The 21,403-nt window shown below is 38.7% G+C and overlaps 1 protein-coding gene across 1 annotated transcript in view; it reads left to right on the top strand.

Annotated features, from left to right (window-relative positions):
* Window positions 1–11,449: 11,449 nt before the first annotated feature.
* Window positions 11,450–21,403, top strand: part of CDH12 (cadherin 12) — a 679,766-nt gene continuing 669,812 nt past the window's right edge. Inside the window, exon 1 of the mRNA XM_034998857.1 lies at window positions 11,450–11,474. The gene's annotated coding sequence lies outside the window, so the exon portion shown is untranslated. The remainder of the gene's footprint in view (window positions 11,475–21,403) is intronic.

Here is a 21,403-nt window from a genome sequence, read left to right as displayed (position 1 = left end):
GGGATCATATTTTAATTTCACCAGAGTAATAGGATACTAAAAGTAATCCTCTGTGAATCATTTTATCCTGAATGTATATGATCACTTCTAAAGTACTATAGGCTTGGAATCTTACAAATGGATTTCTTTTTTAAAAACTGTAATTTGTGGGGCGCCTGGGTGGCTCAGTTGGTTAAGCGACTGCCTTCAGCTCAGGTCATGATCCCAGAGTCCTGGGATCGAGTCCTGCATCGGGCTCCCTGCTCCGCGGGAAGCCTGCTTCTCCCTCTCCCACTCCCCCTGCTTGTGTTCCCTCTCTCGCTGTGTCTCTCTCTGTCAAATAAATAAATAAAATCTTTAAAAAAAACAAACTGTAATTTGTGTAGTAAAAAATAGCTTCAGAGGAAGTTCTTTATACCACAACTACTAAATGTGAAGACAGCTGCTTTCAAAATGTGATAGATTAACGTCCTTTCTTCCGTGACTCCTATTTAATAATGGTCATGGAAAATTTTAAATTACCAAAAAAAAAAAAAAAAAAGAAAAAAAAACCCACAAAAAACAAACAACATCAAAAAACCCAACCTCTTAAAATGATTTATTTGGAGTTAAGCACAAATCAGAATTTCTACAACATTGCATAATTCTATTCCTAATATAATATTTAATTGATGATAGAGAATCTCTCTCCCTCTCTCTCTGTATCTCTTTCTCCATACATAATATATACATTATATCTGATACCATGTATAGAGAGACAAACTTAGACATCCTTAGACTATCTTCTGTGATATTTTGGTAATTAAAAATATAAATTGCTCTATGCTGAAAAAATAAACATTTTGTCTCTGTCAATCAGCATGCACATGTTTCGTTGTTCACTTGGAATATTGGCTTAGAAACAAGAAATCACAGTAGAACATCTCATTGACATTCAATAGGAAAATAGTGCTGACAGAATGTTACAAGAACTAGAGTGGATCCAGGCCAAGAGAGTAAATTGAAAACAGTCTGATAGCTGTCTTAACATTTTACAAGGCAGGCAATATGATCAAGTTGTTGAGCTGACATCATAAAATCATTTGATACCAAGATTGGGTTCTGTTTCAGAGATAGACTTTTTATAACCTTGCTACTTTGATTAAACGGTGCGCCTCTGAAGCTTTGGAGTAGAGCATCTATACACAGATCTCATACATACAGCCACTCATTTCTTCACACATACCTTTATGGATACCCTCAAGGATAAAGGAGCAGACTTTTCCTTGAAAGGAATGCTTCCAGCGTCACCCCACTTATTTTCCCACTTATCTGTATCTTAGTTTATAACTGTCTCATATTTATACCAAACTCTGACACGTGTGTTCATACATCATTTTGACAGTACAAACCTTGTGGACAGGCGAAGGAGATGGTCTGCTGCACCCACTGACACAGGAAGATATTTTACTACCCTTTTCAGGACAATCTTCTACTCCATCAGTCCATTCTTCACTCACAAGTTCATTCATTAAGTGACAACAAAATCAAAACTGAAATGAGTAGCACAGTCATTAACTTGGTACTTATTTTTTTTTAAAGATTTTATTTATTTATTAGAGAGAGAGAATGAGAAACAGAGAGCATGAGAGGGAAGAGGGTCAGAGGGAGAAGCAGACCCCCCGCCGAACAGGGAGCCCGATGCGGGACTCGATCCCGGGACTCCAGGATCACGACCCGAGCCGAAGGCAGTCACCGAACCGACTGAGCCACCCAGGCGCCCAACTTGGTATTTATTTATTGAGCAATTACTGTGTGCTCAGCATCATTCATAGTACTGTGGAGCTATGGCCTCTGCTCCTACAGGGACCCTGCATCAGTGACGTATCTCTCATGAAAGTCACCTACTTTGTGTATTTTCAAGGAGGAAAACTTCTGTGTCCTTTTCCATGCATTTAATGAAATATGTGTATAAATATAAGCAGACTCTGCTTTGGTAATATAGAGTATCAGTATGCACGTGCATCATTTGCTCTTCTAAAGAACTCCCCCCCCCCGATATTTTGGTATGTGCAAACTCTACTTAGACCTGTTGTCCAGATCTCTTCCTGTGTGTTATAATATCATTCAAGTTGCCACATATGTTATCATAAAATACATTAGTACAACTCCTGATGAGGGATCTGTGGAACTCTATTTTAATGTATATATACCAGGGCTACTTCTCAAACATTTTGATATCTGAAAACAACTAGACATACGTTGAGCATTAGTGTTCCATAAATGTTTTGACAAAAAGGATCAGTGTGAAATAGATTGGAATTAAACAAAACAAACTGGTCCTTCAACAAGGATGTTTTGAGAAGTCGGGATCTGGACAAGTGTTTCACAAGTAGGTGTGATTTTGTACTTCCCTTCTCCACTGGGGACACGTGGCAATGTCTAGAGGCATTTTTGGTTGTTACTGCTGGGAGATTGGTGACATCACTGAAATCTAGTGGGTTGAGTCCAGGGCTACTGTGAACACTCTGCAATGTGCATGATAGATGCTCCCCCCCACCAAAGAGTTTTCTAGCCTAAGATGCTGATGGTGCTGATGTTGAGAAAACCTGCCTTAAAACTGATCAGAGGAGTTTGGAGTTTATCGTATAGAGACTATACCATCTGTGTTCATGGTTTTTGAAGAGAGAGTTTCCTTGAGAAACATTTTTAAACAATTGCTAAGGAAGTGGTATGAGATGAGCCTCGAGAGAGTTGATCGGCTGAAAGTGTTGCAGTAATTCAAGGGTAAAGAGATGGTAGTGAGCTAGAGAGAGGAAAACAAATATGAGCTATGTGGGGTGGCATGAGGGTGAAAAAAGAAGGATTTTTATGCCTCCAAACATATCAATCCCTGTGGCCATGGGAGTAGACTGATGACAGGACCGGCAACAACTTGGAGAGATGGGATAGGGAAAGATGAGCCATTTTTTGGATGTCTTACTGTATGCTGCTCAGCATCCTACAATACGCAGTGCAGCCCACAACAATCATCCAGCCCGTAATGTCCATAGTGCCAGGGTTAGAAACCCCAATGTTGGGGCACCTGGGTGGCTCAGTCGTTAAGCAGCTGCCTTCGGCTCAGGTCATGATCCCAGTGTCCTGGGATCGAGCCCCACATTGGGCTCCCTGCTCAGAGGGAAGCCTGCTTCTCCCTCTCCCACTCCCCCTGCTTGTGTTCCTTCTCTCGCTGTGTCTCTCTCTGTCAAATAAATACATATAATCTTTAAAAAAACAAAAAGAAAGAAAGAAACCCTGGTGTTAGGGACTGAATGTTTGTGTGCCCATGAATTCATATGTTGAAGCTTAACCCTTAATATGATGACATTTACAGATGGGACCTGTAGCAGGTAGTTAGGTTTAGACAAGGTCGTAAGGGTGGGACCCCAGTGTGATGGCATTAGTGCCCTTGTAAGAAGACCAGCCAGAGAGTTTGTGTTCTCATTCTCTTTCTCCCTTAATCTCTCTGCCCTCCAGATCTGTGAGAAATAAATTTCTATTGTTTTAACCATCTGATCTATGGTATTTTGCTATGACAGACTAATACACTGTGCTTAGACAATTGCAGACAACCAAACATAGGCATCTTCCCAGCCTTTAAGAAAAGTTTTAAGAAGTGATATTGCTGGGGCGCCTGGGTGGCTCAGTTGGTTAAGCAACTGCCTTCGGCTCAGGTCATGATCCTGGAGTCCTGGGATCGAGTTCCGCGTCGGGCTCCCTGCTCAGCGGGGGGTCTGCTTCTCCCTCTGACCCTCTTCCCTCTCGTGCTCTCTGTCTCCCATTCTCTCTCTCTCAAATAAATAAATAAAATCTTAAAAAAAAAAAAAGAAGTGATATTGCCATAAACTCCTTTGAGATTATATACACACACTGTTTTTATTTGGAGTTAACCTTTCTCCTAAACCAATCAGAGTAGATAGATTTAAGTTTGTTTCTTTTTTCTGTTTAGCATTATTCTTCAAGCCGTCTTTAGCAGGTGCTTTATTAACATCACAGTTTAATGGCAACATGCTCAGCCAATTGATAGTTGGAACATTTCCTTACCAGTATTTAAACCCATGACCTTTAAACTTTTGCTTGATGTGCATATTACCAAAGTTTCGGCCTGCCCTAATGCTCATTTTCTATTAATGGCACAGTAAGAAAATGTCTGTGTCTCAAGGTCATAATAAAAGGTGCTTATTTGGTCTGCAGGATTGGAAAGCAAAGGCCCCCGGCATGTCAGCACTGATGGGGTCAAAACCCAAGAGTTAGAGCTTTAATCTTTTTAATGAGTTTTGAATATTCTTTTTAAAATACAGTGTTATTTCTATAGGTCACCCAAAAGGCCATTTATATCAGGAAAATGATAAAAAAAAAAGAAAGCTAAGGTGAGGTCTTTGTGCAGTCAGGTGTACTCAGAGCTGAGTTAAGCATTGGAATGAGTAGCTTAAAATTCATATAATTAACCTGCAATGTAAATAAACAACAACAACAAAATAGTTAATGGTGCCCAAGTAAGTTGAGTTTTTGATCACTAGTTTAATGGCTTTAGCTCTACATTTTTAGTTATGCATGTTTTCTAAATTCAAATGTTATGTTTACGTAGTTTATATATTTAGAATTTCTAAGAAAGAGGTAGTTTTAGGTAGGTCATTCAGTATGGCCATACTTTATCAAAGTTATATATGATATTGGCTGATGAAAAACATTAGCACAATTATCAACAAATAAATAACTACATTAGGACCTGTAAAAATATTATTTCCAGTATCTAGCAAATAGAAATGCCTCAGCTAGTTAATAACAATTGCTAAAATTTATGGAGCAAGTGCAATGCGATAATTACTACTTTAACCTCTTGGTATTTACTATATTAAAAGCCTCATAGTAGCTATACAAACTAGATACTCTCTCACTTTTTTGTGTAGGGAAAGAAATTAAGAAAAAAAAATGATGAGATTGCTAACCCAAGATCAGAGGTAATATCTAGGCACTGAGGGTTGTGATGGAGTAAACTTCAAAGTGAACACAAAGCAAAATTTTGCTGCTTGAGAACAAAGGTTATATATTTTCATACCCTACCCCTCCCCCCTGCCACGGTTCATGTTGTCACCCTAGTACCTGCAGATGATTTAGTATAAAAGGGTTGTGTGGTCAGATAAATTCTGGGAACATCACATTTTATATTTGTCTCTTGGAAAATCATAACACATTAGCTTACTAAGGCTTATTTTTCCAATTCATAATTTAAAAAGACTTTACTTTCACATCAGTATACTACATTTAAGCTTTTCAACTCATAGTTCTCAAAACCCTTTTATCTCACACACAAAACAGTAATATCGAGAAGAATTTGTTTTGAATCTACAGATAATACTCTGAAATATATTGAATTAATGAATGTTATTCTAAAAGCATTGTGTGTGACCATTAAAAGTGCAGTAGGAATGCTAAAAGGGTCTGGCTTAAAGAATCATAAAATACATATGTTTATAAAAGTTATTAAAGGTAATGAGATTACATAACAGTAAATTTTAAACCAGAAGTGTTCACTGTCCTTTGGCTATGTAAGTGCCAATTACCCTGTTTTAGTTTATAGTGTTCTCTAACAAACCACCCCAAAACTTAGTGGCTTAAAAAAAAAAAGCAGAACTGCAAAACCAATAGGAGTTTATATATGCGTGTGTGTGTGTTTGTTTATGTATTTATTTAATATGTACACATAAGATTTACTATGAGGAATTGGAATTGGCTTGCACAGTTTTGGAGGCTGAAAAGTCCCATGATCTGCCATGTGTAAGCTGGAGACCCAGGAGAGCTTTTGGTGTGGTTCGGTCCAGCTCTGAAGGCCTAAGAACCAGGGGAGCCAGTGGTGGTAAGTCTCAGTCTAAGTGGGAAACTATTAATGTCCCAGTACATCAGGCAGGAAAAGGGGTGCACTCTCCTTTCCTCTGCCTTTTGTCCTTTTCCAACCTTTGAAGGAATGGATGAGGCCACCCACCCTGGGAAGGGCAGTCAGCTGTACTGAGTCTACTGATTCAAATGCTAATCTCATCCAGATAGATCCTCACACACACCCAGAAATAGAATGTTTAGCAACCTTGATCCAGTGAGACATAAATGTAGCCATCACTGTAACAGTCAGTTCTGTGCATCTTCTGTTTCCTGGAGTCCTGGCCTCTCTCACAAGCTTGGAACCCTTCACTCTTCCACATGGACACTTCCTCTCATTCTCTCTCTCTCTCTCTCATTCTCTCTCAATCTCTCTCTCTCTCAATTTCAGTCTCTGTCTCTGTCTCTCCCCCACCCCCACCCCACCATGCGGTGTCTCCTTCTTCAGTAGTCTAGCTTGGACATACTCACAGCATGGTGGCAGGTCTCCAAGAGGAAATGAATGTTTAATATGTGTGCGTATAGTCATTTGTTGCATATACATGTACCATCTATTCAGTGCTTTTTAGCAAACTTTAGAATCAACAGTAAAGAACGTTTTAATGGGACATGTTTAAACCATAAGGGGAATGAGACAAGCAAGACTTTTTATTGCACATTTTATGTGCTTTTGCTTAGTTCTAAAAAAGTTTCACAAAAGCAAGGACCAGAACTTCGAAAACTTCAAATATGAGAAATATGAATATTAGATATGCATATATTTTTGAAATGAACATATGCACACACACATTAATCTAAACAAGCACCTAAAAACTCCTCTAATTTAACTTTATAAATTTTATTCAGTTTTATTATCTTTCTCAAAATTCATAAAATATGCTAATAGCCCCAAAGTTTTCAGCTGAGCTCCAAAAAATCCTTAGGGTTTTCTATGAAGATATGACAGGGGCTGCCATACTTGAATTCGAAACCAAGAAAGAAAGAAAATATTTCTTGGGCGCCTGGGTGGCTCAGTCGGTTAAGCGACTGCCTTCGGCTCAGGTCATGATCCTGGAGTCCCGGGATCGAGTCCCGCATCGGGCTCCCTGCTCGGCAGGGAGTCTGCTTCTCCCTCTGACCCTCCCCCCTCTCATGCTCTCGCTCTATCTCATTCTCTCTCTCAAATAAATAAACAAAATCTTTAAAAAAAAAAAAAAAGAAAATATTTTTAAAATAGCTGATGAATGGAGAAAAACACAAGAGAGAGACAGAGTGCAATACCCAGGAACATACATTTTATTTGATAATTCAGTAAGGGATTTTTAGGATATGCTTCTTTAGGGCATCAAATAGTATAGTGATTTGCCCTGTATATTTTTGTATTTTGATCACAATAGTTTTATTTAATGCCTTTTTACTTTATGTATTTTTATTATTGAGTGAAATAATGGCATTGTGCAATGCATAAACTGTCCTTATTTGATTTTGTAGAGGGGGGAGGGGCAGAGGGAGAGGGAAAGAGAATCTTCAGCAGACTCCGCGCCCAGTGCAAAGTCTGAACTGGGGCTCGATCTCACAACCCCAAGATCATGATCTCAGCTGAAATCAAGAGTTGGATGCTTAACTGACTGAGCCACCCAGCCACCACTTATTTGATATTTTAAAATTTTTATTACACTTGTTACAAATAGGTTACAATTGGTTTGACCATGCTGCAAGAGATTTTTAAGCTTTACAGTTTCAATTTCCATCAGTTCTAATACTTTGGGGATCAGTTCCAGGTTTTGTTATACCAGGTTAGTATCAATTCACATCTGAGACTTTGTAAGCCATAAGTCATCAAAAAATTTAACAGTAAGAAGGACTCGGCATACTATAGATTTACAAGTAAATCTGGATCCGTGCTTCCCTATGGTGAAATTAAATCAAGCCTTAATTCAGCAGAAATTTAAATTACCAGAATCGGAGCTTGAATAAGTTATTTTGAGCTCTGGGAGGCCTGCTTTAAAAAAAAAAAAAAAAAAAAAAAAAGCTGATATATACTAGATTGATTGAACCCAGGTTTTTCAAAAATTGCTGACTTTTTCTTAATGCATAAGGACAAAACATGACATATTTGTCATATGATCATCAGAACTGTCTATACCAACAAAAATTGGATGATGACACCCCTCCTGCGTCATAGTTCCCCAGGTAAAATTCCCTTACAAGGAACAAAGGAAGCTTTCAGAAAGTACAGGAAGTGTGAGCCTGTTAGAAAGGCAGCATGTGATTGTGCCAAGGTGGGAATCAGAAAGCCTGGTGAAATATGTTTGAGAGAACATCACTTAATTTTTCTCTCCTTTTTCTCCCTTCTCTTATTTTTTGTTTCTTATTCTGGACCTCTTGTGCAGCTTCATGTAGCTTTTATCTCAAAGTCTCTGAGATAATGACCCCTTTCCACATTTATGTGTTTTCCACATTACAGTAGTGGAGAAAACCCCATGACCCCCTCCGTTCTCAGGATGTCTTTGTCCTCAGCTCTCCTTGGTGGCCCGAAGTCAGAGACCCTCTGTGACAAAATTCCAGGTGTAACCTCAGGCTTTCAGTCATGGTGTGGGAGGAGCTGTGTCCTGGCCATGTGGGAACCTAGAGGGAATTGGGGGCTTAGCTACTTCTCATACAGACTTTCGGCCGATCTTTCTATCTTCACACTTACGTGTTCCCTTACATTGAAGGTACCAGCTGCCTCGATTCCTGAGTCTTTTCTGGATTCTTTGGTGTAAATTGGACTCCCTCTTTGTACCTATGCCTGTAAACTAAGTCTTATTTCTCTGATGTACTCAGTCCTTTATCATTGTTTGTTCTACTTTCTAGTGTGCCAAATTTTGTTATTGTTTCCTATCATGTTCTTTGTAATCTTGTGGGTGAATTTTTTTTAATAACCTGTTTTTTAGGAAGGAGTAGAGATGAACGTGTTCACACCACTATTTTTTTTAATTTTTTAATTTTTAAAGATTTTTATTTATTTATTTGACAGAGAGAGAGATAGCGAGAGCAGGAACACAAGCAGGGGGAGTGGGAAAGGGAGAAGCAGGCTTCCCGCAGAGCAGGGAGCCCGATGTGGGACTCGATCCCAGGACCCTGGGATCATGACCTGAGCCGAAGGCAGACGCTTAACGACTGAGCCACCCAGGCGCCCCCACACCACTATTTTTAACCCTCAGGTTTAAATTTCTGAGCATTTCTTTAGAGCAGAAAATTTACAAGATAATTGAAAAGTTAACTTATAACTTAGATAGAAATCTATACCTACAAATACTTATAGAGTTATTTTACTTTAGAAAATTAAGAAATTTACAAAAATAAATAATATTCCTATTTAACATATTGGGTGTTGGGTCTAGTACTCTTTATGTTGATTTATATGAGCTCTTACTCTTATCTGTATCTGTATAACTGAAATAATTTACATATTTTTACATATTACACATTAGAATATATACCATGTTCTAAGTTCAGAATGGTATTCACCTTCTCCCCTCCCAGGTACATGGATGAGGATTAAAGTGAAAATATCTAGTAGTTCATATTAATGGATGTGATGGATACAAGAGAAATTCAAATTTGGAAGTATTTAAAAATAAGCAATGCAATTTTTTTGTCTTCTGTTTCTAGTTTTTAGGATATTTCTAGTATATCATTTGATTATAGAGCATAAGATGGAAAATAGTGGGAGAGTTAAAGAAGAGATGAGCACTAAGATGGCATTATAGCATTGACAACAATTCTCATCCATCCTCTCCCACTGAAAAGCCTGACCTCCAAAAATGATTGTATTGTGATTTTAAACACGAAAATGAAATTGAATTGTATTATTTGTCTTTAGCGCATTATGTTCAGAACGTCCAAGGGGTGGGGAGATGGGCAGCAGAAGATGATAAGAAGAGGAGTAATTATTCTTTTTTTGTTTTTAAAGATTTTATTTATTTATTTGACAGAGAGATACACAGCGAGACTGGGAACACAAGGAGGGGTAGTGGGAGAGGGAGAAGCAGACTTCCGGCTGAGCAGGGAGGCTGATGCGGGGCTCGATCCCAGGACCCTGGGATCATGGCCTGAGCTGAAGGCAGATGCTTAATGCCTGAGCCACCCAGGTGCCCCTCTTTTTTTTTTTTTTTTTTTTAAGATTTTACTTATTTATTTGAGAGAGAGAGCACAAGCATGGGCCAGGGGGAGAGGCAGAAGGAGAGAGAAAGGGAGAAGCAGATTCTTCTCTGGGCAGGAAGCCTGTTATGGGGCTCTATCCCAGGCCCCTGGGATCATGACCTGAGCTGAAGGCAGACACCTAACCAGCTGAGCCACTCAGGCCCCAAGGAGTAATTATTCAAGAATTTGGGAAAAAAAGTTTCCAAAACACACACATATACAAAGTCTTTCATGACATGTGCATATGGATGCATGCATAGACTCTGGAAGAAATACTAAAGATCTGTAATGAGGAATATAAATTAAAAAAAAAAGTTCAGATTTAGAGCACTTGTTCAGAGAGAAGAAAATAGGTAAATTGCTTTGATAATCCAATAATAAATATATCTGTAGATTAATACAAAGAGTAAATAAAAATTTGAGAGGAGCTATTTACTATTTGATTTGCATAACTACAAAAATTTGAGAAGGTATAGTTATCCCAAAGTTTTATTTATTTATTTATTTATTTTTTTACTGGTGGTAAAACTTTGAATTTTAAAGTATATTATTTTTTTTTCTCAGTTTTAAGATGGTTTAAAAAATTCATTCAGCCTTTTTTGGAAAAGTTCAATTTAAAGCATTAGATAATAGCCATTTTTTTCACCAGAAAAGAAGTTACACATTAAAGTTCAAACTTAGCAAACTAAGCATTTTAATGAGGCAGGTATTTCTATTGGGCCAAGTTTATTCAAAAAAGGAATACTTCCATGCTTTTAGCAAAATGTTAGACATCTTTAAATTCTGCCCTTCTAAAAAAATATCTGAAGCCAATATATTTTAATGGACTTTAAGATAATTTCTTATCTTTTTCAAGGGAGTCTGTATAAAATTCATCTAGGTTAATGTGGGAGTTAAATATATAAAGAAGCAGAATTGTGACAAAATGAAAAGTATATATGCCCTTATAATTATTTTCCTAATGTTACCTTTTCCTAAAATTCTATTGCCTGGAATAAAGATGAGCTATTTTCAAAGTGGAATTTTATTAAGAATCCCATTCCTGCAAGATCCATCTTTCAGAAGGGACTTACTTATTGCCTGGTGGTTTAAATTTTACTTAAAACTGACATCTTTAACTGAATGATGGCTAACAGTTTGTAGCAGGAATGACAAAAGTCTAAATCAAAATAGTCAGTTATTGCAGTGGAAGGAGAATTCGAATCCTAACAGGTTAATTTCACTCTTTTTAGTGTTTTATTTTATCTTTGATGTGCCCCAGGTTGCTGTTGCTCAGAAGAAGTTTCTTCAGGTAACATGTTTGACAGTCAGCAGTCTGTAATTCTTCAGAGGGTCCTTTTATGCTGACCCCGTATCGTTGGATCCTGGAACAGAGTCATCATTTTGCAGTAGAGAGCCAAATTTTCTCCCTACCGCCAGTGTCAACCAGCACCAGGGTAAAGATGACTGATGCCCCTAATGTCTTGCCCCAGTCTAAAGGGGACTGTGATGGTTAATTTTGTGTGTCAATTTGACTGGGCCAGGGAGTGCCCAAATATTTGGCTGAATATTGTTTGAGTGTGTCTACGAGGGTATTTCTGGATGAAGTTTACCCTTTAGATCAGTAGACTGTGAAAAGCACCTTGCTCTCCCTAATGTGAGTGACCTTCATCCAGTCAGTTGAAGGGCTGAATGCAACAAAAAGGCAGACCCCCCCTGAGTGAGAGGGAACTCCCTCCTACCCGACTGCTTTGAGCTGAGATATTTGTTATTTCCAGCCTTTGGTTCTTTCTGCATCTCTAGCCTGCTGGCCTCTGGAATGAAACTGCACCATTAGCATATATATATTACCATATATGTGTGTGTGTGTGTGTGTGTATATATATATATATATATATATATATATATATATATAAAATCTATTGGTTCTGCTTCTCTGGAGAATCTTGACTTACACAAATTTTGGTATTGTGGTTCTAGAGGAACAGAATTTTAAGGGTGAGTCTTCTGAATTGGTTCTGGGGTTTCTAGAATTCATTCTCTAATCTGATTAGATTTAAAGATTCTAGGGTACCTGGTTGGCACAGTTGGTTAAGCATCCAACTCTTGGTTTCTGCTCGGGTCGTGATCTGAAGGTTGTGGGATTGAGCCCTTTGTAGGACTCCACATCAGGTGTGGAGCCTGCTCAAGATTCTCCCTCCCCCTCTCTGCACACCCCTCTCTCTCTCAAATAAATAAATCTTAAAAAAAAAAAAAAAGATTCTAATGACTCTATTTCCAATACTAAGGAGCATGCTGATAAGTCTGTGGTGTGATCTGGTAATAGAGATACTTGAAATATCTCCTTAGATACTCCTAATCAACCACTGGTAATGTTTTTCCCAGACTAATGAATATAGGGATAATGGCTGGTTGGCCCTAATGTCACTGGACAAAGTAGGAAAGAATAAGATGAGCTCAGGGATTTGAATTCCCAGATTTAGTGACCTATAAATGACCTGAAGCCTTCTGTATGTGCCCTGAGGAAACCCTTGTCTCCTCCAACCACAAGGCTGAGATTGCTGAAAATCAAATGCAGAATCTCAGCCTGGAAATCGCTGAATTACAACACAAATTGAACTCCCAGCCCTGCAGGGGGTCTAATATTAAAGTGAGTCATTGAGAAGGAATGGAATCCTGAAAGTTGGATTAGGGATGTGAGGGAAGACCTTATGAAGCTGGGAACATTGAGCTTCTAAATTCTGAGGAGTCTTCTAGGCCTTGAGGAGGCCTCTCGACCCTTAGTGTCAGCAACCTCTCCTTTTATCTGAGATTAACCGGACGTTGCCTGAGGAAACAGAATGGTCTCCTCTTAGGCCATGCCAGATAATGCTGATTCTCCTCAGGACCCACCCCCTCCATCCCTCTTTGCTTCTAGATCTTTAACTACACTCAAGTCTCAACAGGCCCTTAACGGTGAGGTACACAGCATGGCCCACAAGAAGATGGGCTTCACACCGAAAGAGCAACTTAAATTTTCTAATTTACATAAGCAGAAGTCTAGGGAAGGTATACAAGAAAAGATATTTTAAGGATGTGGGATAATGGTAGAAGGAATATAAAGTTGGATCAGGCCAAAATTATTGTAATGACCTCAGTAAATAGAAATTCTGCATTTAGTGTTGTAGCTTGGGGAGTTAACGATTTGACTGTTTGGCTGAAATATGGACCAAACTGCAGCCCATGGTCAGGGAGTTGAACATGCTGGACCTGCCCTGGTTTAGTGTATAGGAAGAGATACAAATGCTTTGAGTTCACAATGTTAGAATGGATTTGTTATTTAAAACCTGCTCCCATATCCGGGGAGGATCCACAAGACATACTTCTCACCACAACTCTGAGAAATAAATTTGTGAGGGGAGCCCCAACATCCTTAAACAGCTCTGTAATTATTCTTCTCTATAGGCCAGACCTTATACCTGGGACTGCAAAACCTAAATGTAATAGAAGTAATTGGATCCCAGAGGGGAAGGGGCCAAGTGATGTTACTCAACTTCCAAAGGCGAGAAGGGTATGGTTACTGTGGTGGATAGCAGAGTCAAAGCCATGATCAGAATGGTCTAACTCCTGCAGATCTATAACATTGGCTAATTGATCATGGTGTTCCGAGAGGTGAAATACACAGAAAGCCCACTAACTTCTAACTTGATCTGTAAAAGCAGAAAATTTCTGGGTCAAGTAAATAGAAGTCTAACTTGAATCTTAAAAACAGGGTCATGGTCAGAGCTAATCTGCTGGGAATTGCTAAGTAGAAGCCACTAGAACTGCCTGAACCTAGGAAAATAGGAAACCAGAAGCAATACCACATTCTTGGAGGGACTGTAGAGATTAGTGCCACCATTAAGTAAGATGCAGTGGTGGTAATTTTCACCACATTTTTTTCATTCACCTATTTGACCAATGCAGAAAACAAATCTTGGAGAATGCCAGATTATTTATTGTAAGTTTAACCAGGTGGTGACTCCAGTTGCAGCTACTGTCCTACATATAGTTTTATTGCTTAAGCAAATTAACATATTTCTTGGTATACAGCTATTGATACGGAAAAATGTTTTTTTCTAGATGCCTGTTAGTAAAGAGCACTACGAGTTTTCTTTGAGCAGGTAAAGCCAGAAAGACACCTTCACTGTCTTACCTCAGAGGTATATCAACATTCCAATCCTATCACAACTTAGTTCACTGGGAGCTTTATCATCTCTCCTGCCACAAGCTATCACATTGGGCCATTGCACTGAGACTTTATGTTGACTTGACCTAGCGTGCAAGAAGTAGCAAAAACTCTGAATTTATTGCTAAGACATTTGCATGTCAGAAGGTGGAGAATAAATCTGACAAAAATTCAGAGGTCTTTTACCTCTGTGAAATTTCTGAGTCCAGTGGTGTGGCTTAAGTTGAGATATATCTTCTAAGGTGAGGGATTAATTGTTGTGCCTGGTTTCTCCTAAAACGAAAGAAGAGGCATAATGCCTAGTGGGTCTCTTTGAAATTTGAAGGCAGTACTTTCCTCATTTACATGTGTTCTGCCCATTTAGTAAATGGATTAAGAACTGCTAGTTTTGAGTGGGGCCCAGGACAAGAGAAACTTCTGCAGTAGATTTAAGCTACGGTGCAAGTTGCCAACCTGATAGAACAGATCCAATGGCGCTTGAAAGGTCAGTGGCAAATAGAGATGCTCTTTGGAGCCTTTGGGAGGTTCTTATAGGTGTATCACAGTCCAAATTCTTAAGGACTTTGGAGAAAAGCCCTGCCATTTGCTGTAGATAACTACTGTCTTTTTGAGAAAACTTCTTGACCTGCTACTCGGCCTTAATAGAGACTGAATGTTTTACCATAGGCAACCAGTATATCGTGTGAACTGAGCTGCTCATCATAAAACTGGGTGTTAGATATCTCACTCACCAAGCCATAAAGTTGCATGTACCTAGTAGTACTCCACCATCAAATGGAAGCGATGCATATATAATCAAGCCCAAGCAGGCTCTGAAGACACAAGTAAGTTATATGAAGGGGCCCAAAGGCTCATGGTCCACACTCCTACTACACCATCACCTTTCTCCCAGCCTGCACCTGTGGTCTCATGGGATTTCCCTACAATCAGTTAACAGAGGGGGAGCAGACTTGAGCCTGGCTCACCTATGGTCCTGCACAATATGATAGATGGTCCTATGGTTGACATCACATGAGAGCGAGTGCTGCAGAGCTACAGCCCCTTTCTGGGATGTCCCTGAAGGACAGCCGTTAAAGGAAATCCCCCCAGGTGGGAGAAATTCTAGCAGTGCATCTGGTTGGTGGTTCACTTTGTTTGGGAAGAGAAATGGCCAGATGTGTAATTTTATATCCATTCATGGGTTATGGCCAGTGGTTTGGCTGAATGGTCAGGGACTTAGAAGGAGCATGACTATAAAATTTGTGACAGGGAAATCTGGGGACAAGTTATATGGATAAACCTCCCTGAATGGGCAAAAACATGTTAAGATATATGTGTTCCTTTTGAATACTGACCAAAGAGTGATCTCAGTGGAGGAGAATTTTAATAATCAAGTGGATAGAATGATCTAATCTGTTGATGCCAGTTGGCCTCTTTTTCCAGCAATCCCTGTTATTGCCCAGTGGGCTCCTGAATATAAGGTCATGGTGGCAGGGATGAAGGTTATACATGGGCTCAATAACATGGACTTCCGCTTACCAAAGCCAACCTAGTCACGGCCACTTCTGAGTGCCTAATCTGCCAACAGTAGAAACCAACCCTGAGTCCCCACATGGTACCATGCCCTAGGGTAATCAGCCAGCTAGCTACGGGGTGGCAGGTTGATTGCATTAGACTGCTTCCATCATGGAAGGGCCAGTGTCTTTTTCTCAGTGGAATGGACGCTCACTCTGGAGACAGTTTCACCTTGCCTGCACATCATGCTTCTGCCCAAACTACCATCTGTGGACTGACAGAATGCTTTATCCACTGTGATGATACTCTATACAGCATTGTTTCTGCTCAAGAAACTTACTTCCCAGGAAACTAATTGCGGTAATGGGTTCATGCTCATGGAATTCACTGTGTTTACCCTATTCTCCACAATTCCAAAGCAGCTGGCTTCATCCCAAGCAAAGTGACTGCATGGGTTAGACCTTGGGACCTTGGTCTTCTCCAGCCTTTGGACAATTTCCCATGGTAGAGAAAGGTATAAACACAGAGAAAGAAGAAGTGGTTTGTGGGGAGTGTAAAAAGCAATAACTAGCATGTATAATAGAACATTCTTAGCCATACAAAGAGCATCTTGCATGCACTCCCATGTCTATATATTCTGTTCTCCAGAAATCATATATTAACTAATTTAAGCAGGAACCAGCTCCTCAAGGGCATACCATTGCTTCCTGATGTAGATGGTTTAACTGTTCATCAATATCCTCTGCCTTTCTCTACCTAGTTTAACTTGGTCATAATCATGTGATTTGTTTTGGCCAATGCAATATGAGATCTGATATGTATCATTGGGAGAACATACAGTTTGAGCAAGAAAGATTGCTTTGTGTCATAAGCTACTCTGATTTAAAGACCTGAGTTGCTACAATATAGCCTGGTCTAATCTGACTGACATTGCTACATTTTCTAAGTCATCTATAAGGTTCAACAACTCTAGTTCAATATGAAGCCAAATGAATTATCTTTTTGTGTTTTCAACTAAAAATAATTAATTTAAAAAATAAAATCTGTGTATGGAATGTATGCATGTCACATGTTTACATTTCTATGGTGAATAAATATAGTTTTGGTGCTTAGTCATTTTAAAATGTGGTAGAGGATATTCAATAGTAAGATAATTGTCATAAGAGATCCACAAAGTAGTGATTTGAAAAGGAAAGGGGATTGTATCTTACTGAGGAATTAAATTAAAGCAATCACAGAGGAACTAGTATTTGAGATGAGTCTGGAAGAATAGGTAAAATTTAAAAATGCCAGAAATTGTAAACTAAGTATACAAAGTTTCAGGTACTAGAAATAGTGAGAGGACATTTTAGGAGTGGGGCACAATGCTTCAGTCTGGCTGGTAAGTGATGAGTCAGTCTGATTCAAGTACAGTATATACAGAATCAGATATGTGATCTAGGGCCATGCTGGACAGCCATGCATGTCAGGATAGGAAGGAAGTATTTCATTAAATGGGCTGGGAAGCCATGAACAATGTTTGAGGAAAAGAGAATTACATATTTAGAAACCTGAAAAATATCATTTGCTAGTGCTAATAGGGCTTAAATTTTTAAACTGGTGAGAGAACTGAAGAGGTTAACAAGGTCAGTAATAAAGTGAAGAAGCTTGAGGACTGAGAGCCACAGCTTAAGAAAGAGAACATTGAATACAAATTATACTGCATGGGTAGAACATGCAAGGTTGGATGCCTGGGAAAATAAACTATGAGAAAGAAAGAAAAGGAAAAGGAAGAAAAGGAAACGGAAACGGAAATGGAAAGGAAAGGAAAAAGAAAGAGGGAGGGAGGAAAGAAGGACAGAAGGACAGACTCTGACATTTGAGCCATAGATGACTAAGAAAGATTAAGAGAGATTGGTTTTCTTCGTTGGTACACATGGAGTGAGTTTGTTTTAGGCCATATTACATTTAAATGGTTGGTGATATATTTACGGAGAGATGTCAGACAGTCTGCTAAAAATGGAAGACAGAGACTCTAGAGCCTATGGAGCATATATAGCTGTAGAATCTGCATAGAATAATATTTGAATATATGAATGTAGATGAAATTCCCATGGAGAAGACTATGAAGAGAGAAAAATTTGATATAAAATCAGCACCACCACTTTGGATAACGAAAGCAGAAATTAAAAGAAGGCTGTCACTGAAGGAGTCCAGGGAAAGAACAAAGAAAAAGACAACCCAAGAAAGTATTTCCAAATCAAGAGAGAGATTAACAACATGAATTGCCACCAAGAGATCCAGATACCTAGTGCTAAATCCAATTAGGGGGGATTTTCCCCAGAATTGCTGGAAATCTCATTGAGAGATCAGTTTCAGCAGACCCAAGATGGCAGAAGCTAGAGTTCCCCGGGGATATGGTGTATGAATGGGTGTCACAGATGCTCAAGAATATAGACCATTTTTTTTTTTTAAGAGGTTTTGCAGTGAAATAAATGGGGAACAATTGGAAATAATGTGAGCAATGGAAGGATTAAGATCAGGCTAGAAGACGCCTGGGCATGTTTGTAGGCTGAGGATTAGGAACCTGCAGTGTGAAAAGAAACAAAATCATGAAGGATGTAGTGGGAAAAGATGGAATCAAGAAGGTTGCACAGGCTGGCTTAAGGAAGTAGAGGAGAGATTATTTTGGAGGGAAAAACAAAAGAAAATAATGAAACACTTCTAAACTATTTGGAGTAAGTAGTGAAGTTATAGGATCTCCTGTAAGATGGTCTTGTAGTTTAGTGAATAGAAAACGGTTTCATTGCTGAATGTAACAAAGGTGTGCAGAAAATCTGAGTTTGGAGGACAGTGGAAATGAAATATAAAGAAAGCTGGCCAGCAATGAGGGATCACTGAAATTTGCAGGACTGCAAATAGCAAGTCATTTTCCCCAGCAAAGCTTAAATAGACCAGAGTCCTAGTAACAACACACACAGTTGAGTAGTATTTAAAAAAAAAAAAAAAAAAAAAAAAAAAAAAACCGGGGCTTTTGAATCAGACAGATTTGGAAATGCTATTTGATGCTTTGACTTAATTTGCCATAGGTGTAACCTTGCTCAGTTTACATATTCATGCTGAACTTCAGATTCCTAATCTGTAACCTGCGGGATAATACATCTTCCCATTTGTGTTGTTGTTTTCTTATCACTTACATCATATGCATAACTATAGTGCTTATCTAATATTTAGTTAACTTCAAATGGTGACTGACTTTCCACCTCTCAAAAACAATGGCTCTCTCACTGTGAAAGCTTTCTTGTTTTAGATAGTTGATAGCAGGAGTAATTTGAGAAATGCAATCCTTTCCTGATGCACTCAAGGATATACGCATTAATTATTATTAATTGTGACTCACAGACGATATTGGACTCTGAAGTATTAAGTCCTTGTAGCCAATTTGGCTGCGTCTTATGGACTTAGACATTGATGAATGCATCATAAAAATGAGCCTCAGATTTGGCAGGGAACACATTTTGGGAGGTCCCAAATTCCTTTTGCTGTGGGAGTCCGTAATCTAAGACCTGCAGTTCAAATCTGGCTATCTCTTTTTGTAGAGAAAGTGTCACATACGCAATACAGCTGCTCTGTTCAGTCGAGGATTGTCTATGCCTGCTTTGACACTGCAGGGGCTGAATGGAGCAGTGGCAACAGAGACCTACTGCAAATCCTAAAATATTTAATGTCTAGCTCTTTAGGAAAAAAAAAAGCTGGCTGACCCCATTCTAGGTAATAAACTAATATTGCTAGTAAAATAGTGCTGGGATGTCATAGGTCACCAAAGCCGTAGCTAGCATTCGTATTTATTCATGAACAATCTCTGTCCTTTATCGTGTGGTAGATAATACATGGGCTAGGTTCTTCATTCTTCTGAAAGTTGAATGAGGGTAAATATTACATTTCCCTTCTGTACTGTTTACTGAAGACCTGACCATAAATAGAGCCTCCAAAATTTTAATATTGTTCCTGTTTACTTTTTTACTTATCACATTCAAAGAATAAAATATTAAATATTATATATGCAAACTTCAGAATTGCTAAGGGACTAGCAAAAAAGATTAGTTTAAAAAAGCAATTAATATATATTACTAAGAAAAATATCATTAAATATTAATATAATAAAATATTAATGTCTATCAATGATTCTACTTCCCCCATTCAGTTTCCTGTTAAGTTGCAAACACAGATAAAGTTCAAAATTCTAATTGATAAAAGTGGAAACTTTTATCAATTAGATACTTCCTGTAGGGATTTCTTTTTAATGAGCTCTGTGTTACTAGAAGCATATTAGGGACATGAAACAAGCCACCCCTTTTCCTCCTCCCATCTCCTCCCAAGATAAAGAACTATTTGTTAAAAAGAATATGCTCTGGTAAGAAAGAGAAAGGATAAAGAAAGCATGCTTTATTGCTTGTCTTACAAATAATGCTACAGAGCAAAGGCATATAAAAGGTAGATAGCAGAATTGCACAATAAATAATTAACCCAAACCAAGTGCGATATATTTATGTGTACCTATAATAAAATAAACGGATGGTCCTTTTAATTTAGTTCATGTCTAGCTGCCAGATATTTCATTATATTATATGTCTTAGTCACACATATCATTATTGACAAATGGATACATTGTCCTTCTAAAACATTGACCAAGAAGTCCCTTTTGCTAAATTTTAGGATCACTGGAGGGCTATGTTCTACTTCCCCTTGAGTTGACATCATTAATTAAAACCCTTAATATTGGGCGCCTGGGTGGTTCAGTCGCTAGGTGTCTGCCTTCGGCTCAGGTCATGATCCTGGGGTCCTGGGATCGAGTCCCGCATCGGGCTCCCTGCTCAGTGGGGAGCCTGCTTCTCCCTCTGTGTCCGCCTCTCTCTCTCTGTCTCTCATGAATAAATAAATAAAATATTAAAAAAATAAAAATAAAAAAAAATAAAACCCTTAGTATTGAGCTCCTACCCACTTTGTACATGGTGTCTTTTATCTCATGTTCCAGTAAATACAACTCCATATTTCTTTCTATGCTTTAAGCCAGTTTGGATTAGTGAGACCACATGACTGTGTTATCCATACAAGAATGCATGTAATGAAATGTATATTGGTTTTAATGGCCCCTCCATAATTGTTCTTAGAGTTAGTTGTTTCTAACTTATTTCATGGATTCCTTATAATGGAAGTCCTTATGCATAACGAGGACTTCTGAAGAGCAAAACCTGGTTCATTACAAAAAGCCACATGCTTATTTATCCATACCTGTCCACGTATGGAAGTATGTCCCAATCTGTGTTGTGGAAACGAAAGTTTCCATCATATTAATTCAAATCAACTTAGATAAATATAAATAAATTACTATTTGTAATTAAGTGAATGATAAATATCATCATCTTTATTCACGTTGTATTTTTGCTTTTCTCTTGAGCTAGTTCTGGCTGGGACTGCCAAAGTTTCCTTCCTCATGCAGGAGCTTGCTCAAGTGCTCTTCTTTTTTTTTTTTTTTTTAAGATTTTTTTATTTATTTGACAGAGAGAGACACAGCGAGAGAAGGAACACAAACAGGGAGAGTGGGAGAGGGGGAAGCAGGCTTCCCGCGGAGCAGGGAGCCCGATGCGGGGCTCAATCCCAGGACCCTGGGATCATGAACTGAGCCGAAGGCAGACACTTAACGGC

This window comes from Mirounga leonina, unplaced genomic scaffold (genome assembly GCF_011800145.1).
Source record: "Mirounga leonina isolate KUSES-001 unplaced genomic scaffold, KU_Mleo_1.0 Mir_95, whole genome shotgun sequence".
NCBI lineage: Eukaryota > Metazoa > Chordata > Mammalia > Carnivora > Phocidae > Mirounga > Mirounga leonina.
Note: the sequence above shows the minus strand (reverse complement) of the source record. Positions and strands in the feature narration are given on the sequence as shown.